The sequence below is a fragment of the Cavia porcellus genome, unplaced genomic scaffold (assembly GCF_034190915.1).
Source record: "Cavia porcellus strain 051 isolate PalLab524CR breed Dunkin Hartley unplaced genomic scaffold, mCavPor4.1 scaffold_20, whole genome shotgun sequence".
NCBI classification, from domain to species: domain Eukaryota; kingdom Metazoa; phylum Chordata; class Mammalia; order Rodentia; family Caviidae; genus Cavia; species Cavia porcellus.
The window spans coordinates 44,292,930-44,320,132 of NW_026947503.1; the positions used below are offsets into that span (position 1 = coordinate 44,292,930).

Here is a 27,203-nt window from a genome sequence, read left to right on the forward strand (position 1 = left end):
GTAGTTAGGTATTGTGCAGAGAACAATTAGAATGAAGACATAGAATTTATAATATTATTTATGAGGATGAGCCAGTGTTAATACAAGAAGGTGCAAGAAATCTGTCCACAATACTAAATACATAGGGTATTCAGCCAAGGGCCCGAATTCCAAAGCAATGTCCTGTAAGAGTCCAGATGAAAAAGTAGAACCCATGACAATGCCTCCCACAAGTTCAACTGGAGGCCTGGAACCCTCTAGAATGACTCACAGCAGTCTGTTTTACAGATCTGCACTGGGAAGACCCTAAAGGTCAGTGCTGAAAGCCAGAAAGTCTGCCAGTGGGGTAAAGGAGCTGTGATGGTAGGTTGAGGGTTCTACACTGGAACTGAGTAGTCAGGCTCAAAACAAGACCAGGGATGTCCTGAAAAGCACCACAACCATCCTCAGCAACCCAGAGGCCCTGAGCTCCTCTGTAAATAAGCAGTCAAGAACATGCCAGGAAGCCAGCATGATAAGTTCATCCTGGAGACTAAGCGGCACACATCTTCCCCTCCAGAGCCAGGAAGCAATGCTCATGTAAGGACCAGAGATTCTCCAGGAGAACCAACAACTCAAACAGCAACACGTAGAAGAACCCACAATGCCTCACCGCCTCCTTTCTCTTTCTGAACCACGTCTCTATGCTGGCAACTTTCTTCAGGTGGAACATCTATGCTCAGCACCATGGTGATTTAATTCATCTGGTGTTAGGTTGACCACCAGTTTTTAATCCATGGCAATCAGAAAGTAACCAGCAAAGATTTTATTCCATTTTGTTGGCCATCTCTTCACTTAGTTGTGTTCCTTGCTATGTAGAAACATTTTAATTTGATGTAGTCTATTTATTGATTCTTGCCATTACTTCCTGTGCTATTTCAGTCCCTTCTAGGAAGTCTTTACCTGTGCCTATGGCTTCAGCTGTTTCTTCTGTGTTTTCTTCTTTTTTCAGATTCAGTTTAGGTCTTATACCTAGATTCTTTGTGCATTTAACTCAAAATGATTTTTGTACAGAGTGGGAGATAGGATTTACTTTCAATGTTCTACAGATGGAAATTTACTTTCCTACACTTTTTCAGCATTGTTTCTTAAAGAAGTGACCTTTTTCCCAAAATACCTTTTTGAATGCTTCATCCAGAATTAGATGGTTATAGGTTAGCAAGTTAGTTTCTGTTGTATTCCTCTATTGTATTCCTCTATTGTATTCCATTGGTCTACATGCTTATTATTGTGCTAGTACCATGCAGCTTTTGTTGGTAAGAGTTTACAGTATAATTTGAAATCAGGCATTGTATTACCTCTTGCTTTACTTTTTTATTTATGATTGTTTTGAGGCTTCTCAGACTTTTGTGTTTTCATATGAATTTTTTCTGTGAAGGATATCATTGGAATTTTGATGGAGATTGCATTGAATCAACTTAGGTAATATGGACATTTTAATGATATTTGCCCAATCCATGAATGTAGGTGCTTTTATCACCTTCTAGTGTCTGCTTCAGTTTCTTAATTCAGTGTTCTGAAATTTTCTCTGTAGTTAGATGGATTATGAAATATTTTTGAAGTTACTGTGAATGGAATTATTTTTTCTGATTTCTTTCTCAGCTATTTCAATAGAAAAGATATTGAGTTTTCAGTGCTGATTTTATACCTTGTTTATTTTGCTGAATTTATTCTCTCAGGTTTTTTTGGTCAAATCTTGAAGGAATATTAAGTATAGAATCACATTATGTACACACACTGAGGACTTTCCTTCTTTCCTATTTGTATCCTTTGAATTTCTTGCTGTTGCCTATTTGTGCTAGCTGAAATTCTAAGAACTATATAGGAGTGGGGAGTATGGATGTTCCATATTTTAGAGGAAATGCTTTTACTTTTTCAGCACTCAGATTGATGTTGGCTGAGAACTTGTCATGTAAGGCCTTTATTATGGTGAGCAATGATCCTTAAACACCTAGTTTTTCTAGGACTTCATATTATGAAAGCATATTGAATTATGTTGAAGGCTTTTAATGCATCAATTGCAGTGATAATATGGTTTTTTTATCCTTAAGTCTACTTATGTAGTGTATTATGCTTATTGATTTGCATATGTCAAATCATTGTTGCATCCCTGGGATGAAGCCAATTAAGTGATAGTGTATGGTATTTCTAATGTGTTGTGAGTTCAATTTGAAAGTATTTTAATAAATATTTTTGCTTTTATGTTAATCAAAATTGTCAGTCCATTATTTTCTTTTGATGTTGTGTCTTTGTCCAGTTTTGGTTTTTTAGGTGTTGGCTTGCTTTCCAGAATGAGTTTAAAGGAATTTCTTCCCTTACCATTTCATGGAATATTTTGAGGAGTATTGATGTGAGCTGTTTAAAGATCTGGCAAAATTTGTCTGTGAACCCATCGGTTCTGGGCTTTGCTTTCTTGAGTTTTTGTTTTTTTGTTTTTTTTTTTTTTTTTAATTGGGTATAGGGGTTCTCATATGTGCAAGGAATGAATGATTCATGAGTCAAAAGTCACTTTACCAAATTGACAATAGATGTGCACAAGGTAAGGAAAGAAGTGTTTGTTTTCTATGGAGCTGTTGGTTTCAGTGGCAAAAGCTCCACATGATCACGCCACACAACTGACTGATGACCAGGACCTTACAAAGAGCAAGGAACCTCCAATGAATGGCCTTGCAGAGATCTAGAAGAGGAAGTGGAGAAAGTGGGAAAGCATGAGTGAGAGTGTAGCTCTGGGAATGAACAAAGAGACACTGGAAAGGTCAGTCAGAACTGGTGCTGTGGAGACTGAACTCTGCATACGGGAATTCAGTGTTGGCAGCTACTGAGCTTTTAGAGAAAGAGACCATCATTATGAAGTGTGTGCATTTTTTTCAAGACCGGCTCAAGAGTGCTCTCTGAAAGCAAGAGCCAGGCTGACTCTACCTAGTCAAAAATCCTGGTTGCTCTGATTAAAAGGAAGTTGGCTTAAAAAGTAATTTGAACTCAAGATGTTTAACACAGCTATCTCTGCCCTTACTAACTTCTCCATTCACACACCCAGGTTACAATGGCAGCATTGCAGTTCTTAAATCTCGCTCTGATCTACTTTTTGTCCAACTTTTTGATTAAAGATGCAGTTATTGGACTAGTTTTCTCAGGTAGGTATGAAATACTGTTAAATTTGTATTAATTAATGGTTATTATGATAGCTATGAATTATTAGCCGCATTAGAAAGAACAAGATAATGTCGTCATTACATCTTTATAACTGTGTGAGGGGGCATGAAAAAAACCAGCAATTGCCATAATGATAGCTCCTGTAATAGGAAGACAGAATACATTTTGATAATAGATCAGCCAAGGGAAAAAAGTAGAGTGAGAAGATGTATGAATGTGGGCAGTGGTTATCAATCTGGGAAGGTAAAGGAGAAAAAAGCATCAGTCTAGGCAGAACGGTCTGCCCCGATACCCCATCCTGTGAAAGAATCAGTGCTGGCCAGCAAAGTTGCCTGAACTCAAAAGGCCAGGCCCGTTCTGACATTGGGGTGGAGTAGGAGGTGATCAGCAAGGAGAGCCACAGCCCTTCAATACACCAGGAAGTGGAGTATACTGGATATTCCAACTGTGAACTTGTATAGACATATGGGAATCATTCCATTAAAAAACACAAAACATGTCAAACATGATGAATCTTTACTGAAGGTTGTAAAATACTTAGTCATTTTATGTCACTTGATGAGAAGTTGTCACATAGTGCTAGTATTAATGCTACCAAATTAATTTGTGTGTCCCTTATTTCCAAACTGAGTGACAAATTTTAATGATTATGAACGTTTTTACTAAATTCAACAAGTTCTAAATTATGTATACGAGGGAAAATATACAAATATGTCTAATGTATATTCCAAAAATTTTGTAGTAGTGGTCTTACTTTTACAACTAACCTTATACCACAACAGAATTCTTAAACATACCTCAGTAGCTTAACTTTATAAATTATTCTAGATAAGGGGTTGGCAAATTCTGAATTTGGACTAAACCCAGCTAACTGTTGCTATAAAAAAATTAATTGAAATGAAGAAATGAAATTTTGTGTATTGTAAATAACTATTACATGCTACTGCAGTATTGAAGAACCACAACAGAAATTGCATGGTCCTCAAAATCTAAAATATTTAATATCTGAAATTTCATGTAAAGTAGAGTATCAAATATAATTTTAACTAACAATTTACTTTGAAATAATCTTTTATCATTTAATTTATGAGGTCTTCAATGCAACATACTTTCATTTTCTCATTCTTTTTGTGCAATTATTTTCATAGACTTTACTTTGTGAAATGTAGAAATATTTCACTGATTTTTCCATAGTCAAATATTTTTAAACATTAAGAAAATACAGATTAATGGCTTTTATATGTATACACATTTTTTAAATTTCTGGAAATTTTAATCTATTTGAATCCAACATTTTAATATTAATTGCTTTCTTTTGCTTTAAAAATTTCATATTTCCTGCAGTGCAGCATTATTTTTTAAATAATAAATTGTCTTTTAATTTTTCTGAAAATAAACTTTCTTTTGTACTGATACATGAAAGACGTCTAGGTTGTGATCTCAACATCTTGCACACATTGCTATTATTAACAATTCATTTTGCAGAATCTCTCATTATGTTCTCTTTGCTTCTTCTTCTTCTTTTTTTTTTTTTTTTTTTTGTAAAACATATATTCTTTTTTTCCTGGAGCTATTTTAAAGATTTTATCTTTGTTACTAATTTTTACATATTTAGCTATATTTGGTCTTGATATAGTTTCCCTTTGTGTTCTTTCTGCTTTAGGCCTGGATAGATATTTAGTTCTCAAATTCCATAATTTATTTGTACACGGTCTTAATATTTATTTATTAGTAGTATATTTCACAGTACACAGTGATTACATTCCTCTTGAAGAGTTGGTACATGTACATTAACACATCTTAATTCTTTTTAATCCTCTTTCATTCCTTTCTGTATCCCCTCTTCCATCATTTGGTCTTCTTCCATTTTGTAAAAGTTCTATTAGCTATATTTTTAAAAAATTTTACATGTTTTTAAATTTTAATTTGTTCTTTATTTATTAGATTTTGTGTTTCTCATATGAAGAGGAACTATGCAATACTTAAGCTTGTAGGTCTGATTTATTTCACTGAATCTTATAACCTCAAGGTACATTACTTCCCTTCAAATGAGTCAAGTTTAATCTACTTTATGACAGCATAGTACTTTGCTATAAAATGAGACAACTATTTTTTTCCAAAAACTTTTCTTCTTCATTCATTTTGGAACTTAGTTACTTTTTATTAGTTCCTTCAACATTACTGGACAAGATAAGGTGTTTTGTTCATGTTTGCTTTTTAAATCTTTTCTATTTCATTTCGCATACTTTTTATCACTGTTTTCAAGTCCACCACTACTTATCCATGTACAGTTTACTGGTTTGGTGAGCTTCTCAATTCAGATGGTGCATTTTACGTTTCTATATGTTTCTTTTCATTTTGGATTTTGTATCCTGTGGTTCATTTTTCTATTCATCTTTGCTTTGAAATACATGCATATAGTTATAATAGCCATTTTATAGTTTTTGCTTCATAAATCCATATTTCTGAATCTTATTGTTTGTTTTGTTTTCTTTAGTTATATATCATGTTTTACTGATATTTGTCAAATTTAATATTTTTGCTTGAATTCTTTATTTATAATATTTAGAGTTTTAAGTGTAAGGAATTCATTTTTCTATGAAGGATTTTCTTATTTAATCTAGTAAATATTAAGTGATATGGAGCAGTTTGGCTGAGTTTGAATTTTTCTTTGTTAGTCTAGATATAGAGTTAGGAAAAAGGGTTCATTTCACTAATGAGATATGGCGTGCTGTAATCTCTCTTAAATGTCGTAAGTGATGATTATTTTTTCTGGTTCACCAGTTTATAACAGGAATTTAAATATTTCCTGATTATGAGTGATTACTGAGGTCTAACTAGTTTATCAGATCTATCGCTCACCAAATACAGTATGTTATCAAGCCTAAGGAAACATCCACATTTCTAAATTATGTTTCTCTACCTTTTCTTCTTTTCTGGAACTCAATCCTACAACTTCTGTCCATGTGAGATTCCTTAAACTTCAATTTCTATCTCTTCAGCATAGTGAGACAGACTGGAAGCTCTTCTTTAACCTAGTGTAGAACGTTCATCCCAAGACAAAACCAGCACAATTGTTAACCCCTGCTCTTTGAATCTTTCTCTAGAGGATCCAAGTTTCACACTCTTAGTTGTCCAGCAAGTTGATTCTTACTTTTTTAACCTCAGAGCTTAGATGGAGAAAAATATCACATGTCAAAATATTTTTTAAAACTTGTAAATGACACTAGCAAAATGTTAAGTAAAATGTATTCCATCAGTTTAACAAGGAGATCAATAGACTTGCTGAATAGAAATCTTACAGGACGGTTCATATTTAGAATTCTCTGAATCCTTATATTTCCATTCTGATTGCTCCTTTGTATATAGCTTCATATGCATGATAAGCAGTTTCATGCTTAGTTGTGTAAAGGTTCGATGTCAGACCAGAATTATGTGCATTGTTGGTCTTACATGAGCGCAGGGTATAATGAAATACTCAGAAGTTGGTTATCAATCAAAGTCAGGCTTTTGTATTTTTTTCATTTTGTATTATACATGATTTGAACATTTTACAAATAAAGTATTTACATTTATTTCTCATAAAATTGTATGTCAGCACATATATAATAAAATTTTTCTACAAATGTAGAAAACTATTACGAGACAGTCTATCAACTCTATAATGCAGTCACTTCTTTTTTCTCTTTCATATAGGCTCGTTTAGTAATGCAAATTATTTTGCACACATGTAAGTGTTGTGAGGGAGAGAGAAAATTTATATGTTTATAAATTGACCTTTGTGAATTTTGTTTTTACCAAATGTACTCAATGAATTATTTCTTGATGAAAAAATGTTAAATTTGATGTAGAACACTTTCTAAACCAAATTAAATAAATACAAATATGTAAAATACCCACGCCTTGACTGTAAACACATTTAATAATGTTAGATTTCTACTTATATTCTTTCAGTTGCTTAGAAATCATAAATATTTATGAAACTTCTCCAGAGTAATTTCTCACTTTTTTTTTTTTGTCTATCTTGTTTGAAACTCAAAAGGGAGATACTTTAGGTCTAATAGTGATGGGAGATGATGACAAAGGAAAGTAAACTTGAGAGCATGTGTGGTTCCAAATGAAATTATGTGTACAGAATTTCCTGTGCTCCGCGCTAACGTTATTTGGGATAGATGGTATGAAACCAGACAATTATATTTAGAAAACATTGCAAGTATTAAGAAAATCCAAAAGCTTAAACTTGGCTAAAGACAATTTCTCATAAAAAAGCTATGCTTCAATGATTTAGGTAAGCAAGCTAAATATCAATGATTTAGCGTCTGCTTGAATTTTATATAAATAGGAATTGGGTAAGAATCGAAGAATTTGATATACTCTTAGAATGCTTGTTCTATGCCTTACTTGGTAGGGCTAGTGTAATATTTTACACAGCGTAGGTCTTTAGTTAAATTTCAAGAAATTATGCAAGTTCTCAACATGCCAGTTGTATACATCTTTCCAGGAATTCTCTGAAAATATGCTTCTTCCTGAGCTAGAGTGAATATTAGCCTTTTCCAACACATAGAATGAGCAACTGTTTTTCTTTTCTTTTTTTTTTTTTCCAGTTGCATATGACTTGATGGCTCTCTATTTCTGACCTCTACCCTCTCTGTGCTGATCAATGTCTGCATTCCTTGAAGGTCAGGGCTTCTGCAGACTGCCTGGATTAAGGTCTTGATGTCAGAGCCTGTTATCTGCTGCGGAGGCCCTAATGTCATTACCAAGAAAATGAAAGGAGCTTCCAAAACAACCTTCAGATCAATGCTAACGTTATAACTTCCAACAGCTGCTGCTCAGCTTCTTTATTTGTTAAGACCTCCTCCTGTGTGGAACTTTCTTGACTCTAGTTTAATTCTGTCAATTCAACAAAGATGTTTCAAGCAGCTGTTCTATGCACAGGACTGGGCAAATTCTAAGGAAAATGAAATGTATAGAATAAAGAGGATCTTTCTCCTCAAGTTAGTAATAAAAATTAGAAATTAGAAAAATTCCAATTAGAAAAATCAACTTGCAAGACTATTTGTAGCTGAGATCATTTTGATAATAAAAATCTAAAATTTATGGCTAGATATTTAGCTCACTGTTAGAACACTTTTGAAGATACACAATGTCTTAGGTTCGATTGATAAGACAGACATAAATTTTCAGTGTAATCAAAAGAAGTATATGCATGCTGGTATTGCTGTTAGAGAAAAGGATTTGAGGAAATGAGGAGAGAAGATATCTTCTTCAGGGAAATAATACCTTGGCTGTACAGAATTCTCACTTCTTGGGCTCATGATGCAAGACAAAACTCTCTTCAATGCAGTGTATTTCCAACTTGCTCCCCTCAAGGCTTAGCACCAGTTGGCATAGAAAATCCCATGGAGAAACCCTGTTTTTCCATGGGAAAATCTGTGGGGGATTCTATTTCTTGTAGAAAGATAACATAAAAATCTCTAATAGTTATTTTTTTTTATTTTAGAATAAAAACAATGTAAATGTAGCCTTCTAATTAGCAACTGAGGTTCTACAATGGTATTGCTCCTGTACAGAAAGAAAAAATAAATCAATAGGCAAGGATTTTAGCATTCAAACAATCCTTCTTCCCACATCAGAGTTGAAAGTTGTAAAATGAAGTCTGCCTGACTTCCTTCTGAGGACCATCCATGTCTTCAAAGCTTAGGAACTCAGAACATTTCTTGAAAAAGATCAAAATACTATGTAGGCACTTGCATCAGAGAGACCAGGTGTGTGAGGGGACATGTATGCTGGGCCAGACAGGACCAGAAGTACAGAAAAGATTGAAGCAGAAGTGAGGAGTCAAAGGTTGGTAAGTCAGATGAACCAGTTTTGTGTTCCAGCACACAAACATCCTGAACAGAAGAATCATTCTATAGCAAAAGAGCTCTGGAGAACGCTAGCAACAGAAGACAAATCCCAGTACTCACATCCAGAGACCAAGATCAGCCCCGTACCCAGCAAGAATTCCACCATAAACATGGCTAGCATATACAGTACATTTCTGTGATCTGATGTGAATACCAGAGAAATTTTTAATAACTTTTATATTTCTTTGTTTGTTTGGTTAGTTATCCTGGCTCTGTGTGTGTGTGTGTGTGTGTGTGTGTGTGTGTGTGTGTATGTGTGGTTATTTTTGTTTTAATTTTTTTCTTTTTCTTCTTTCACTAGTTTTCCTACCTTTCTTTTTGCTTTCTTGTACTCATTTTGTTTCTATCATCTATTACCTATTAATTTTGCAGTGATTTAATATGAGTGAACATTGTCTCTTCTCTTTCTGCTTCACTTCAATACTACTTCATTTTCTCTTTCATTGTTTCTCTCCAATGTCCTCCAGTTTCCCAAAATTTGGATGACCAACCTTTACCCTGCATCCTTGCTTCTACTGTATTTGACCACATTCATCCCTTTATCTTGTCCTCTATCACTTTTAAATACAATGCCCCCAACCCTGAAACAGTTTAAAATCACTCCACTAAGGGAAAAATCACTGTATAAGGGTTCCTGGTTTATGCTGAAATTTTTTATATATCTGTAGATTTTGCTCCTAGAGTTAAAAGTATCAAGTTAATATTTACCACAATGTGTCCATAGTTACGCTGTACTTCATGCTATTGTTATTGCTACCTGTAACACTTTAGCCAGGATGTCATATATGTTACACTCAGTTTTTCTCCCATGTATAATAACACTGTGATTGTATGAGATCACAGTCATCACCATAGTCCAGTACTAAAGAACTGGTGCTGAGCCAAATAGCGACTTTTGTCCTTAACAAATTATGAAGGTAGATTCTTTGAGGAGATATAAAGAACCACCTGCATCTAAAAGACAACCCTGAAGAACACATGTGTCCTAGCCTCAATACTAATGATAAAGCTATCTACCACAAGAAATCAGCAAGCATCAACATAGAAAACAAAACAAAATAAAAACAAGAAATAGAAAATAGGAAGACACAGTAGCCAAATGCAACCCAAGCTCATCTAGGAAAAGCTCATCTAGGAAAAGTCCAGAACACAATGAGATAGAGGAAATCAGAAGTCAAGCATGGTAACTTTCTAAAATGATAGAAACAGAAGTGAAAAACAAATACAAAAGAGTATAGAAAAAAATCTCTCAGGAACAAAAAGAAAGTTTAGAGAACAAAAGTTTAAAAATTAGAACTTAGGAAAATTATGGAGATTATAAATGTCCAACATAGCAAAGAAATAGAACCCATGAAAAAAATCCAAACAAATTCAAGATATTAAAATCTCCATTGAATGTAAACATAATGGATTCAATTAAGATAAGGATAGAATATCAGATTTAGAAGACAACATATGACAACAGGCAATGAAAAATAAATTCAGCCGCCACAAGATGAAGCAAAGAAGAATAACATTAGATTGATTTGGAGTCAACGAGAAAGCTGGAGACAGTACAAATGCCATAAAAAACCTCTTCACAGGAAATAATGTCAGAAAACTAGAATTTGACACAAGCAAACAAAGCATGAACTCCCAAAAGCCATGAGCAAAATAAATCTACATTAAGCCATATAATAATCAAGATTCCAGATATTTAGAACATGACCAGAATATTTAAAGCAGTTAGAGAAAAGAAACAAATCACCTATAAAGGAAAGCACATCAGAATCACAGCAGAATTCTCTACAAATTCCTCAAATTAAGGAATCTATTTTAAGCCCTAAAAGAAAACAACCTTCAACCCACACGCACCCAGCAAAGTTATCTTTCAAAATGATGGAGATGAAAGATACTTCTTTGACAAACAACACTTGAGAAAATTCATGATCACCAAATCAACACTTTAGAATGGTCTCAAAATTTATCAAGAAGAAAAAAATATACAATCACAAGAATGCTAATAGGAAGTAGCCACCAGACAGAACAAGTAATTCAATATAAGGAGAAGACAGAGAATCTACAGCAGGAAAGTAATATGAGAACAATAAGGAAGAACATATGTGTTATAACCAAGCAAAAGACAAAGACTAGAATAATTGATCAAAAAGCAAGATCCAACAATATACTGCATTCAAGAAACACATTTAACTCAAAAAGAAATTTAAAGACTGAAATTCAAAGGATGTAAAATGATATTCTGTTTCACAAGGTCCCAGAAAAAAGTCAATGGTTGTTTTTCTATTTGCAGACAATGTGAACTTCAAGCCAAGACTTATTAAGAGTAACAAATATAGTCGTCACATCCTTGTAAAAGGAACAATTCAAGAGGAAGAGGTAACAGTTATCAACTCATGAAACACATACCAATGCACCCAAATATATAAAACAAATATAAATGATAGGAAAAATTAAATAAGAAATAACACAATTGTAATGAAGGGCCTTGATACCTCAACTTACAATTAGATGGCTCAACTAGACAAAAAAAAATCAACAAAGAAATATCAAAATCAAAACAAACCTATGATAAAATGGAGTTAGTAGATGTCCACAGAGTGTTACAACCAAAAACATCAGAATACAAATTTTTCTTATCTGCACATGGGACATTATCCAAAATAGATCATATTAAGCCATAGAACATGATTAAGCAAATGCAGAGAAATTGAAATTATCCCAATCATATAATCTGATCATAGTGCATTGAAATTGGAGATCAGTGGCAAAAAGCATCCCATATAAACACATGGAAATTAATCAACACACTCCTGTATGACCAATATGTCATGGAGGAAATTAAAGAAGAAATCAAACTATCTATAATTAAATTAAAATGCCAATACCACACATCAGAACTTATGGGATGCAATAAAAAAGTCCTATGAGGAAAATTTATAGTGCTGAATCCTCACATCAGAAAAATAATGCGCTCAAATAAACAACGTAATGTTGAATTTCAAGCTCATAGAAAGTGAAGAATAAATCAAACCCAAATCTTGTGTAAGAGAAGAAATTATAATGATCAGATCCAAGATTAATGCAATTGAGACTAAGAAAACAATACAAAGAACTAGTGAATTAAAGACTTTGCTCTTTGAAAGACTAAATAAAATTGATAAATCCTAGCCAACCTTTTCAAAAAGAGGAAAGAAAAGACCTAAATTCAAGCAATTAGTAATGAAAAAAAGTGAAATCACAATGAATCCTATGAAAATCCAACAGATCATCAACACTTACTTCAAGAACATATATTCTAATAAGATGGAAAACACTGTAGAAAGCGACAGATTCTTAGACACATATAAATTGCAAAAACTGAATCAAGATTTAGAAATTCTAAATAACCCAATATCAATCAATGAAAGTTAAAGTGTAATTAAAAACTCACCAACAAAGAGGGTTTAAGGTCTTGATGAGTTCACTGTTGAGTTCTATAAGAGATTTAGAGAAGATCTAAACCCACTAATGCTGAAGCTCTAATGAAATTGAAAGGGAAACAATACATCAAAAATCATTCCTCAGAAGCAAGTTACTCTGATATCTGAGCCACAGAAGGACCCAACAGCTAGATTTGTGTATGGATGTCACTGAAAAGCCTCATACAGTCATGGGGGGTATACTTTTCAGATGTAGCTAAGTGTATAATTTGTGATTGGTTTATTGTCCGGTGCTGGGATTTGAGGTGTGATGCTACACAGTGCTAAGGTTGGTAACCTGCATATAATATAAGGAAAGAAAAGAGGCTGGCTCTGCATCTTCTGCCCTTCTTTAAATCTTCTGCTGCTTTAAATTGTTGTGCCAAATCCAGAGCACCCTGCTTTGGAGCCAGCTTATCTTGGACTGAAATAAACTGTGAGCTAAATAAATGTTTCAACCCTTTATTTTGAACATTGGCTATTTTGTCTCAGTAATGAGAGAAAAATAACTAAAACACCTATCAAAAAGAAAACTAAAGACCAATTTTGCCAATGAACATGCATGTAAAAGTCCTCAATAAGATACTGGCAAATAGAATGCAACAAATCAACAACAAGATTTTACACCATGACCAACTTGGATTCATCCCAGTTATGTAAGAATGGTTCAGTATGCACAAATCAATAAATGTAATCTACCATATTAACAGAGTCAAAAGCAAAATCACATGATCAGCTCAATAGACACAGAAAAACCATTTGACAACATCCATCACCCATTCATGATTTAAAAAAAAAAAACCTCAAAACTATCTCATTATCTCAATCTGATAAAAGTCATCTTTGACAAACCAATAACCAATATCGTACCAAACAGTAAAAAATGGAAAATTGTCACTCTAACCTCAGAAACAAGACAAGCATGTCCACTATCATCAGTCCTTCTCAATATAGATTTGGAAACATTAGCTAAGCAGTTAAACAAGAGAAAATAATGAAATGAATCAGGACAGGAAAGGAAGGAGTTGAATTATTGAATTATCATTATTTGAAGATGATATAACACATTATATAGAAGACCCTAAAGACTCCACCATAAGACATATAGATTTAATAACCAAATTAAGTAGTATAGCTCGATTCAAAATCAACACTCAAAAATAATAAATAACATTCCTGTACACAAATAACAAATTCACTGAAAGAGAAATTAGGGACACCACAACTTTCACAATAGCATCCAAAAGAGTAAAATGTTAATCCATTTAACAAAGGAAGTAAAATATTTACACAGTGGAAATTACAGTACCCTGGAAAAGGTGGTGGAAAAGATTGTCAGAAAGTGGAAAGATATCCATTGCTCATAGATAGGAAAAACGAACATAGTAAAAATTGTCATACTCCAAAAATTATTATGCAGATTTAATGTAATTCCAATTAAAATATCATACCTCACAGAACTATGGAGAACATTCCTAAAACTAATTTACAAACAGAAGAGACCTAAAATAACAGAAACAATTCTTGGCAACAAAGGCAAGGCAGGGGGTGTTAATTTCCTGATTTTAAATTGTACTGCAAAACTACCATATAAAAACTTCATGGTGTTGTTTTAAAAAAGATGTGAGGATTAATAGAACATATTAGAAGATGCAGAAACTACCACAAACACACTTAGTCACCTCAACTTTGACAAAGGAGCTGAACACATACACTAGAAAAAGTCTCTTTAATAAAAAGTGCCGGACGGCTTGGCTTTGTAAATATTGAAGACTAAAATTAGATCTATGTCTATCATCATGCACTAAACTAAAATCAAAATGCATGAAAATCTAAATATTAAAACAAAAACAGTAAATCTGCTGAAAGGAAGAATAGGCAGATCTCTTGAAGACGTAATTGTATGCAAAGATTTCATGAGCAAGCCTCTAGTTACACAGGAAATAATCCAAAGAATTAGTAATTTGTATCTCATTTTTAAAAAACTTGTGCATAACAAAAGAATCAATAGAATGAAAAGAAAACCTACAGACTGGAGAAAAATCTTAGTCTGTGGTCCTTGAGACAACAGATTTGTATCTAGAACATAAAGAAATGAAAAACATCAGGACCCCACATTTAAAGACCCAATCCAAAAATGGCCATCTGAGATAAATACACACTTCTCAGATGAAGAACTGCAATAGAAAATAAATGTACAAAAAGTTTCCAGCATCTCTGTTTATTACAGATATGCAAATTAAAACACTGAGATTCTGTCTCACTCCAGAGAGAATGGCTATCACCAAGAAATCATCCAATAACAAATAGTGGATGGACTGTAAAGAACAAGGAAATCTTCTTTACTGTTGGTTGGAGTGTAGTCTGGTGAAACCACTGTGGAAATTAATAATCAGATACCTCAAAAAACTAAGATTAGAGGTCCCATTCAACCCAGCTGTTCCCCTTCTCAGTATCTTCTTGAAAGAATAACAAACAATACCACAATGCTATAAGGACTCATGCTTATAGCATCACTGTTTGTAATATCTGAAAACTTTAAACAACTCAGAAGCCCATCAACAAATCAATGGAGAAATGTGTTTTTTTAAATATAGTAGAGTACTACTCTGTCATAAAGAAGCATAAATTTGAAGCATTTGTAGGTAAATGATGTAACTTGAGACCATACTGTTAAGTGAAATAAATTGGACTTACATGTGTAAATATCACATTGACTCCCTGGTGTGAGAAACTAAAAGAGTAAATAAGGACCGAGCTGTACCAAATATATTGTGAAATTGCATGAAACTGTTCAAAAGGAAAGAACAAGGGTAGGGGAAGGGAATGAAAAAGGAAGAGAAAAGGGAAAAAATATTTAAAAACAGAAAGGATAAAATGGAAACAAAACTTTGTATAGGGTAAGAGAGATTGAAGAGAGGAAAGCAGATTGTGGACAAGAAGAGGAATCAAAATATGTATGAGCAAAAATTCTCTATGATTAATATAATCATTATATATATATATTTAAAATGTACCAATGAACAATAAAAAAATCAAAATACCTAATCTACAATTCAAATTGCCAACAATCTGGGCCATATTTTTATCTTTACAATTTCAGCTTCCCCATTCTATTTACATTTTCCACTAGTGACAATTTGATCTCAAAAATATTTTTTAGGGCATGACATAGGATTTATAAGATCACCATTTTTATGACTTTTACTGAGATATCCCTCAAAAATCTCAGGTACTCATTGGAGGGACTTTTCAGAGCTGGCTGGATCTCAGGTGTATGATACTATAATGAAGGGTGTTTAGTACTGAATGAGTCCACTGATCACATTTAAGCAGAGTTATGGGTGTGGCTGAAGGGATTTATCCCTCAAAAGGCTTATAGCCTGGATGAGTTCAAAAGAGAATGTAGACTCACTTGTGCTGTGGCCTGCTACTCTATGGACTGTTTCACTTCAGTGATACCCGTCTGCCATTTTGTACCAAATATATTTGTATCAAATATATTTGTACCTTGGATTAAACTGAGTGTGGACGAAAACCTCTGGAAACTGTGAGCTCATATAAACTTTTCTTCCATTAACTTTGGGTGTTGAGTATTTTATCTCCTCAAAGGGCAATTAACCAAAATAACCATTTGTCTCCTTGAAGGTTCTTTTGTAACTTTTCCTGCTATTGACATCTTTTCCTTCATTGCCTAGTTCAAGTCAAACTTATTCTTGTAAATCTTCATTAGCAATCTCATGTGTAGTAAATGTTCATTTTTCCAAGATTTTCCATTGGTGCCCCCCGGAACTATTTACTTAGTACTACTTACCATTCTCTTTCATTTATTTTTAGTTACATTTATATTTAGTTTTGTATGTATGATGTGTCGGTGTGTGTTAAGCTAGCGTCTGTTATAAGAAAAATAAATTCTGTCATGTGGAATATGTACTTTTATCTTATATAATCATATTGTATTTCTTCACTAGCTTCTATCAATTAAAAATAATCTCAGAGCCACAGTGCTTTCACATGCGTATAAATCCCAGCAGGTGGGAAGCTGAGACAGGAAGGTCACTGGAAGTTTGAGGTCAGCATGGACTACATTGTAAGCTCAAGACCAGTCTTCACTTCAAAGCAAGACACTGTAATAAAGAAATAAACAAACAAGCAAACCAAACCCAAATACAACAAATAAACAAATAAAAGACAATTCAGGAAATTCAGAAAAGGGACAATCTTTTACTAAATTATATATTTTTTCACTGCATAGTAATTAATTTCACACTATATTTGTAAAGAAATGAACTACTACAGATGTAACTTTTTGGGGTCTATGCAAATTTTAATATGCATTATAGACTCATATATTTACCTAATATTTTCCTGTTCTCTGACTTCTACATTTTAACTTTCTTTTCTCTCAACTCCAAATCTCTTAATTCTTTAAATTTTGCTCTAGAATCTCCACCACTCTCTACCTACACTCATTCTCTAGGCAATGCGAGCAAGTTCCGTGTCTTTAAAATCTGTATACACTTGACTGCCAACTTATGCCAAAGTATACAATTTGCTTGAACTCTATAAAGTGTGTATCTACAAATGGACATTAAAGGCTAATGTTTATTATGTCTCAAACTGATTTTAAAACTCAGTTATCTACCGGCCTCTTTTTTATTAGTCTTTCTAATCTCAGTCTTATTCCATTTGTTCACACTTAAGATCTTGATGTCATTTAATACTATAAAAGTTTTATAATGAGAAGCATCAAATATACAGATCCATATCCTGATAATTTTTTTACTTTTAATTTTAGATAAAACTTTTGTATCTTTTCCTTTTCTTTCTTACTTTTACTTTGAAATTGAATAGTTTTTAATATACTCCCTTAGCTTACTAAGTTTGGAACTGTGATAATTTTTTGTAGCTATTCTAAGACTTGTGTCAGATGCATGGAATGAATTTTGGTATACTGAATTTTTATTAGGATTAATTTTGGAAAGAATTTTAAAATTTTTTTTTTGATTTTTTTTCTTTTCCCTCTTCATAGGTTATTCAGAAATGTGTTGTTTCACTTATAAATATTATATCATATGGGAAGAAAAAGGAATATCCCTTCCTGACCATTATAAGAAGTTATGACTAAGACTTGTATAATGCAAATCAGATTAGCCAAAAGAAAATACAACAAACTGATTAACTGATTGACTGATTGATTGCAGGACTGAGGATTGAATCCAGGACTTTCCATATACTAAGCAAGTGATTTACCACTGATCTCTCCTACCATCCTCAAAACAAATTTACTAATGTGCCCTAAACACTGAAATCATAAGAAACACATAAGTGAAAAAAAGAGCCAGATAATTGACGCTTAAATACACTTCTTCAAAATAGAGACAGTTATAGGATGGTAGTAATAAGCTAAACTAAGGTGAGTAGTAGATTTTCATAACAAACAATGCTTGTCTTATATTTAGATAAAGTCAACAAATAAGAATAAATGGAATACTTGAATTCATTTGATCCAAATTTTTATATTATTTTTGGTGGTTAATATTTTTTCAGTTATTAAATGAGATACTAAAGGGAGAAAGTTTAAGACAATTACATTTCATTTGTAGAAGTTTTCTGAGTCACATACACGATGTCTGGAAAGAGACTCTATGGGGAGAAAGAAGAAAACATTAAAGGACCTTGATTCTGAGACTCTTTCTGGGATATTATTTCCTGAACTCCCAACAATAGACTCCTGGGTGTGTATTTTCAATTGTTTTGTACATTAATTCTGTCCATATTCAAGTAACAAATTTGAATATTAAAATTATTTATTTTTAATTCTTTTGCAATATCCCATAACCCTCTTTCCTCTCTTCTTCCTTTAACAAGTAGGTTTCAATGTGCACAATATATTTCGTTCATATCCATGCCTTATTACCCTCTCTTATAGATGGCTTATCTTTCCCCATTCATCTTCTCCCATAATAGTCTTCCTTCTGTATTCCTGTCATCTTTTTAGAGATTTTACAGCTTAGTGAAAATATGCTTATGTTGCTCAACATGATGGTCTCCAAATCCACTCATTTTCTTGCAAATGACATAAGAATATTCTTCGGTGTGGCTAAACAATACCTCACTATGTAATGTACTATGTTTTATCCGTTCAGCTGATGATGGACATCTAACTTGGTTCCACATCTTGGTTATCATGAACTGTGGGAAACAAATATGAACATGTGGGTATTTTGGAGTATGCTGACTTTAAAAAGGTTTTTAATACTTCTTTCCACTTTTTTCATTTACATGGATCCACCTCATTGAATAGTCTGTTTGACTTCGTGAAGAATGAATATTCATTGCTTGCCTGGTTTAGCATTTTATAAACATACATTAGATTAAAATCATTCATAGTGTTATTTAGACCCTACATACCTAACACCTTGTCTATTAATATTGTAATAGGGACTCGGAGGCTGCTTTTACACAAAAGTGCTCATTCTAGGCCTGCAGGCATCTCCTATGTAATTAAGACGGGGTATGAAATCTTGTATCTCTGCCTTCATTTTGTATCTGTCTCTTTTATTATATTAAAACTTTGGGTCAGACTCCTGATCAGTTTTGTATATAGGCAAATTAACCATTTAAGGAGTATCTATCTATAGCTGGTCATCCTCCCCTTTTTACAATGAAGCTTCCAATACAAGAATAACTAAGGTATTTTTAAGATTTTTTAAGGCTGTAATAATCAACAGATTTTGTCAGTTAACTTTTGAAACATGCTGCTTCAGACCACAGGAAAGTACAAACAATTAACTCTTCCTCAGCTTCCTAGACTTTTCCTTTTCTCTTACTCATTCTTTATTGCAGTCACTTAAATTCTAGCAACAATAGGTCTGATGGATGAATATCTTGCGACAAGAGTAAAGCATCCCTGGGAGGTAGTAATTTTCTCATGGGTTACAAAGCCCCGTCTAACAAATACTGAGATAAGGATTAATCAGAACATGAGCTGACCAAGATTATTAACTATGCAAGTCCCTGACCCCTAGTCTGTTAACCTCTTTGAAAAACAGATATTTAGTCATTACACTACTGTATTTCTCCCCACTGGGGCTGTGTTGAGAATAAACCTATATCTCAACCATTCATCTTTTCAATTGGTCTATTGGGACAGGTGGGTAAATCTGGTTCCACAAATTCAGAGGTGGACCTCTAGCCTTGGAAACGGATCATAATCTTATTTCCTGGGAAGCAGATTAAAACTTTTAGTTATGGTTATGAAATTTTCCATTTCTTCTGTAAGTTTTAGTTTTACATTTGATTCTTCTTTTTACCTTAGTTTTAAAGGTATTTCTTGAGGTTATACTAGGACGGTGTCATTCTTAACCCTCTTCTGTTCAAAACTTCCTGGCACATTTCCTTGACGTCATCAGTCATACATACTCCTGACTCTTTCAAAACACAGACAGAATTTAAATGCTGAAGGCCATTTCCACTGAAGCCATCTCAGTTTATGTTTGCTTCTCCTGAGCTATGGTGAAAGTCTTGCGGATTCTCTTTTGTCTCACTTTTTGGTCCTTTTTAACATTATAAACAGAAAATTCAAAGACCTTGCTAAAGTGCTTCTGAATCGCATCTCATTCCCAGCATAAAAGCTAAAGGACTATCAGTAGACCCAAAGCCTTCAGTTATCCTTTTAGACTCACCCTTTGTTACTTCCCTCTTAGTCATGCTTATCTAAATTTAAAAAGGATCTTTGCCTTTCTTTATTATATCAATTGGGCTTCTACTTCAGGACCAGCTATTTTTCCTTCTGAGTGGACTGCTCTAGTTCCTGGTTTCCTGTGGCTATATATATATATATATATATATATATATATATATATATATATATTTATATATATACATATATATTTATTTATATATATTTATATATTTAACCACATATTTAACCTTCATATTTTACTAAACTAGCATCCTTCCTTTGAATTTTTCTCTGCCAAACCTATGGTATCTACTGTGATCAGTCCTCTTCCTCAATCAACTCTTATCCCTCTTTCTGGCTTTAGTTTTCTCCTCAGAATTTATACCCATTTAATTTGACATTTATGTTATTATTTATTTTCTGTAGACTTCATTCTCTCATCTACCCTCATTAAATTATAAACTTTTGAGGGTATGAACAGCTATTTTGAAGAAAACAAGACCTTATAATAGCTAGTGCTGATTTAATATCAGCTTGTTTTGAAGTTCTACCAAGCTTCTGTTCTTCTGTCTCCATCGGTTTTATCAGGTTGTATCTTATTGGATTTTATTATTTGTGACAGTACAAACAAATTTTTTTATAGACAAGGAGATAATATAGTAACCATTGTTCATTTTCTGTGAGTTGGTTCTGAATACCCTGTAATACTTTCATTCTCTTGAATGATTTTAAACTATTTTGTTATGTTTGATACTATAGTGTATGAAGGTATGCTCAAATATTTCAAGGAAAGAGACACTGTGGTAGCTACTGTTATGTCGAGTTGTCTTGTGGTGAGACACTATGTTGCTTAAATTGTTCTGTTCTGACCTGTTTTGTTATGTCCTCTTTTATCTTAATCTTTTTTTTAAATAAAAAAGTTATAAACTTTATGAGGGTAGAAATTTTTGCTGGTTTCAAATATTGTTCTGTTCCAAGTGCCTAGACAAATACCTCACATTCTGCTAATAATAACTTATGGTGCCAGATACTCTTCCCAAGCCAAGATATTCCTTTTGAATGTTTTGTGGTGCTGATTTAATAACTGTTTAATCTTCCCTGACAAAATGTTGAACTAAACTTACCTGGAGTACCTTTAAGTGAAGGTGATTTTGCTTGTTCCCTGGATACTTTGCTTTCAGAGTTCTAACTGTCCTAATAGTTACAAAGATTTTCCTAATAATTAACCTAAATTCTCCCTCTGTTGAAACAGAAGCCCCATTAGTTCCTACACTGCCCTTGTTGACTAATGAGCATAATTGGTCTCTGTCCTTTTTATAGACTCGTTCTTCGTATTTGTGCATGTTCTCTGTGCCTCCACCCAGCCATTGGTCAAGGAAGTGTGTCAGCAGATGGCCACATGGGGACCAGTGAGTCCCAGAGCAAGAATCAGCAGCTCATCCCAGCACAACAGAGATGAATGAAAAGGATTTTAAACAGACGGTGAGTTGATGTGTGGAGGGGCCTATATTCGGGCTTAAACTCAGTTCCTATATTGTCAAAGAGGAAAAAAAAAAAAAAAACTTTTAAAGAACCTTAAGATTTGTGCACAGATATTGACCTGACTTGAAGCTTCATTTCTGAGAATTAAGATGAAAGTAAAACTTTCTTTGGATGCCTTTTCTCCTTTCTTTAGAAAGGTACTGAGTGTCAGACTTTAGAGTTAACTTTCTAACTTTTTAAACTTTCTAGTCTTTTTGTCCTAAATCAGTTTTTTAAAAGCATCCTGTGTGTGTTAGAATCTTGTAGAATATCCTCTATGTTGAGTTAGTCATTTTCCATTTACATTTTGATATTTACAAAATACCCTTTGTGAATAAGGTTATCATCTCATTCATTTTTACAAGTTAATACTTATTATCACTGCAAAGTAACTCATGTATTTGGAAGTAAAGTCTAAGGTAATACAAATAAATGTATTTAGATGATTAAATCAAGAGAAACAGAAAAGTGTGATCAATGTAAATAATTCTTACTCATAGTTGAAAGATGCAGGCTAAATTTGCTTATATTTCATTTAATAGTAGTGTGGCCCTTGGGAAAATTTCTTCCTGATCTCCAGTTGCTTCAAGTGTAATGGGATTTCAGACCAGATTAACTTTGATGCTCTTTTTAGTTCTTCAATTTTATAATTGTGAAAAGGAGAACAGCTCCAAAACTCTTAATACCATAATGTTTACCTACATTTCCCATGATTTTAATGCTAATTAACAAGATTGATGGAGAGTTATTGTAGACTGGAGTTCACAATAGTATTCCTGGAAAATTATTCCTATGAAATATTTGAGCAAACATGAAATTATATTAATTCTTTGTTCCATGATCAACAACAACTAGATAATTTTCATTTTCTACAATTACTAAGATTAATTCATTCAAGTGAACTGGCATGTATTGAGGAGTTGTTGTTTTAACCATGCTGTAAGATTTGATCATATCTGCCCGATAAACAAGTAGCTGGTGTTTTATCTCAAGTCAAGATTTCAAGCCTTGTCAAATGTATGATGGGGAAAACTTCAGAGTTAAGCTGCTTATCATTCATGACTTGTCACCCAAGATTAACACCATTGACTAAGACCAAGCTGGTGGCACATTATAAAAACTTATGATGGTTCTTACTGTAAATCAAAAGTCACAGTTGGCTGACCTGCCTGACTTTTGTTACCTGTTGCATTGACACTTGTCCACATTATTTTAGAGAAGGTCAAGCTGCCAGTGGTGTCATCTACTGTGCAGAAAGCTAACACCTCACCTGTCATCACATTGCTTGATGAGAGTGAGAAAGTTTGGGTACATTCATGGAATATGGTAAAAGCCTTGATATTTGGTGGGTGAAAATTACTGTAACTGAGATGGAGGAAGACTTTGGGAAGAATACTTATGGGCCAGAAAGATAAGAAATGTAACTTTAGATATTTTGATTTTGAGATGTCTGTTAGACATCTATCTAGAAATACCTTGAAAATGATTAAATTTTTGAGACTGGAATTTAGGAGTTTAGAACCTGGGAAGTAAGAGAAAAATATTTCCCAAGAGCTGTTTTGGGAAAGTTTAAAAAATATTCTCTATTTTCCTTTGCAAGAATTTTATTAGTCTCCCAGCTCAACCACTTTTCTCATGATATTATAGGATTCCTTGGTTAAAAAACAGATTTTCTCAACTGCAAAGGTCACCTGGTATCTAACACTCAGGAAAATCTCTTCTATCTTGAGGTCACATAATTAATGCAAATACCTTATGTTGGTCAACTTTCCTGTTTCTGGAACAAAATATCTTATACCCAAAATTTAAAGCAAGAGAGGCTAAATTGGCTCACAGTTTCAGTGGCTTCAGATCATGACTGACTGGCTCGAAGGCAGAAATATTATAGTGGGATGGCCTGGTAGAACAAACTTTCTCACTTCATGGTAGCCACAAAGCAGAGCAAAGGAGAAAAACACCACCTAGAGATATACTCTCAAAAGAGACATAACCTCCACTGGTCTACCTTAATCTGGGCTCCACTTACTAATAAAAGATTTCCATTTGAACAATAGAGGATTAATCTGCTGATGAATATGTGTTCCACACAGCTGTGTAGGAATCTCTTAATGTAGTCAAATTGACAACATAGCTTAATCACATAACTAATCCTAGGAAGCCAGTGAAATGTAATTTACTCCACCATATTTGCTATACATTGAGCTTCTTTCTGCAGTTCCAATTTACCATTATACTGTTCTCAGTTGAAGCCCTCTGCAAGTAACAAATGGTTTTTCCTATAATCTATCTAAGGATTTCTATGTACCATTATTGCCATTATTGCAAGAATATGTAAATCTTAAGCAACAAAGTAAAAACGAGGAGAATAAATGTGGGACTCTCTAAAATCAAACATGATATTTAGTACACAACAGGAAATAATTTAATGAAACCAGAAGCTCCGTATTTCTTCTTACAGTGTTGCTATGGTTCAGCTCTGGACAGCCAGGTATTTGATGTTACTTGAATCTTCAATTTAAGAGGTATGTCTGACCTTACACATTGACTTCGAACTTGAAGGTGACTGCTGGCATCAGTGCCATTTTACTCCTTCTGGTTTCCTACCACAGGGCATATTGTGTTGGGAAAATCATAGGATTTACTAACATTACTGATAAGGATCAGAAGATGAAGCTGCAGATCTGTGCATTTAAAGAAATACCAACCAGGCTTGGGCGAAGGAAATCAATTTGAAAACATGTAACAGATTTGTTGATAACCATAAGTAGAGCCCTTTGGTAAAATGTTAGCGGATTTGAATATATATATATATATATATATATATATATATATATACTCAACATGATCGAAAAGGAAAGTTTTGATGCAGTAGAGTTCCAGTAGTGTTTCCCACTATAAAGACTAGGCAAAAAGAAAACCTGTTAGGTTTAAAATCCAGCTAACTCAGGCACAGTCTTCACTCTAATATACATTATAAATGAACCTTAGATTTAACTTTTACTTTTTTTCTCTAATTGTAGAGACACAGAAGTCTTTACAAGAGTTAGTCTTCTATAGCTGAGAGAGCTACTGACAAGATAGATTTCAGAGGCATTGGATATATGAAAGTTGCTGTTTAAACTAATTGATGGCCTTCCTTTGACTAATTATTCAAGACTTTGTTCACAAATTTTATTGCTATATGTGGAGTAGTTAGTATTATAAGCACATTGATGGCAATGTCTTACTATTAGCAAAATCTTCTCTTTCATTTGTATTTATTCATAACTCCTGAATCATTTGAAACAAATACCATTGTATTAGTCAGCCTTACCATTCACTGCTGGTAGATGAGTGATGCGTACAACTTAAGGAAGATATAGTTTATTTGACTTATTGTTTCAGAGGTTTCAGTTGATGGTTGGCTATTTCTGAGGCAGGAATACCTGGAGGTAGGCATGATGGTAAACGCTGTTCACTTCATGATGGCCTGGAAGCAGAACCCAGAACTGTCTCAGTGTGAGCTGTACTACCCAAATGCATACCCCATTGAGTCACCTTTTTCAATGTGTCCTTAACTCCTGAAAGAACAGTCAGCAATGCACATCAGTGGTTTATTTCACTTACTAACACAGCACTGCCATGATCGAATCATCTTCCCAAGAATCTAATTCTACTCGTTTGTAATTAAGCTCCACTGATACAAATCCACCACTTATCAACATATCCTTAAACCGTACCCAATCTCCAAATAAACACAACAATAAGGTCGAAATTCCAAGTATGTTGCAAATATATGTATTACGTACAGCCAAAAAGTCTGTAATAACTTCCTCAAATTCTTAGCAGTTCCAGCCTTGCTAAAAAGTCCCTGCCCAGATTCTTCCCTGAGACAAGAGGTAAACTCTTAGCTGTGAACCTGTATAAAATCAAAAATGAGTTGCATATTCCCAGGAAACAATGGTCCAGGGTAAACTTTATATTTTATAAGGGAGGAAAAGAAGAATAAGGAACATGGACAACTGTTATACACTTTGGTCCTCATTTACACTTTTGGAAATGTTCAGATCAGAAAGGGAGCTAGGGAGAGAAGAGAGCGGAAAGAAGAAAGGGAAAAGGAAAAAAATGAGAATAGATGGAAAAAGGGAAACAAAGCTTTGTTAATAAGAAGAGTGGTTGAATGGAGGTGAGGGAAAGGAGTAAAATAGAAGGATAAAGATGCATTTTGTACAAGCCCAAATTCCATATGAGAAATGTTATCATTATATATATATATATATATATATATATATATATATATTAAAATGTACCAATAAACTTAATTTTAAAAACAAAAAATAAAAGAAAAAAGAAAACTGGACAACTAATACGGAAACCCAGCAGGGCAATTATCAAGTCCTTTAGCTCCATGTCCAGCATCTAGGGTACGCAGTGTTAAAATGGGGCCTAAGGAGACTCAGGCAGCCACTGTCTTACCATTTGTAGCCCGCAAGGCCTCTCCCTTGCGCTGGCTCCACTCACTGTCAATAGCTTTCTTCAGCAGAAATCCCACATTCCTGCCATTTCCAATGGTGTAGAACCACAACTCAGGGGCATATATCCTGTCCTCCCAGACATGTTGAAATTGTAGTAAAGGCCACCATCATCACACAACTCTTTAAGTTTGTGTTTCTGGTAAAGCAGCATCATGTAAACCACCCCAGAACCTACTGCCTTTTCAAGCATAACATCTTTGGCTGTGAGAAGAAGTTCCCATCCCATAGTTCTCAGAAGCCAGCATAACATCTCTGGCTTCTGAGAACTATGCAGTGGCTGTGCATAGTAAAATGAATCTCAGAGAACCAATTCCTTAGGAAATTCTTCTAAAGCAGGGGCCCCAGGGATTCTCTTCTCAAATAAAACATGTATTAGTGAGCTATTTCATTGATGTATAAAGTACTTAACTCTCACTTAAAGAAAGAGATGTTTGATTTGGCTCATAGTTTCAAGGGATTCAATCCATAATCAAATGGCTCCAAGTCAGAAACATCATGATGGAAGGGCATGATAGAAGAAAGCTGTTTAATTTATAGAAGCCAAGAGGCAGATAAGAGAAGGGCCAAAGAGCAAGATTCATCCTCCAAACGCACACTTCCAATGAGATAGGTCTTCCAATTAGACTCACTCTCCTAAAATCATGTTTAAGCTCTGAACTCTTTAGTGGAATAATTCATTCATGATCATATTGCCTCCATGATCTAATAATATTTCTAAAGACTGGTCTCTGGACACTCAAAATGTGTTCACTTCACCTATAAACACTTGAGACTTTGACAAAAATTCTAGATCTAAATCATTCAATCCTTACTCCCTAAGAGATTCATGTCTATCTCATGCAGAAGAGGGATTGAAGGGAAGGCAGGAGAATGGAAAAAAAAATAAGATGTATTATATACAGGTATGAATTCTCTACAGTGAATGTAACTACTATGTATGTCA

General features: G+C 33.8%; 2 long non-coding RNA genes across 2 annotated transcripts in view; one reads left to right on the plus strand and one right to left on the minus strand.

Moving 5' to 3' along the window:
- Positions 1 to 27,203, minus strand: part of LOC134471791 (uncharacterized) — a 119,731-nt gene that overhangs the window by 28,737 nt on the left and 63,791 nt on the right. The window contains exon 4 of the long non-coding RNA XR_010041448.1: positions 25,060 to 25,215. This is a non-coding gene — a long non-coding RNA (uncharacterized LOC134471791). The remainder of the gene's footprint in view (positions 1 to 25,059; positions 25,216 to 27,203) is intronic.
- The window catches only part of LOC134471792 (uncharacterized), a 73,762-nt gene continuing 68,170 nt past the window's right edge, over positions 21,612 to 27,203 (plus strand). The window contains exon 1 of the long non-coding RNA XR_010041449.1: positions 21,612 to 21,707. This is a non-coding gene — a long non-coding RNA (uncharacterized LOC134471792). The remainder of the gene's footprint in view (positions 21,708 to 27,203) is intronic.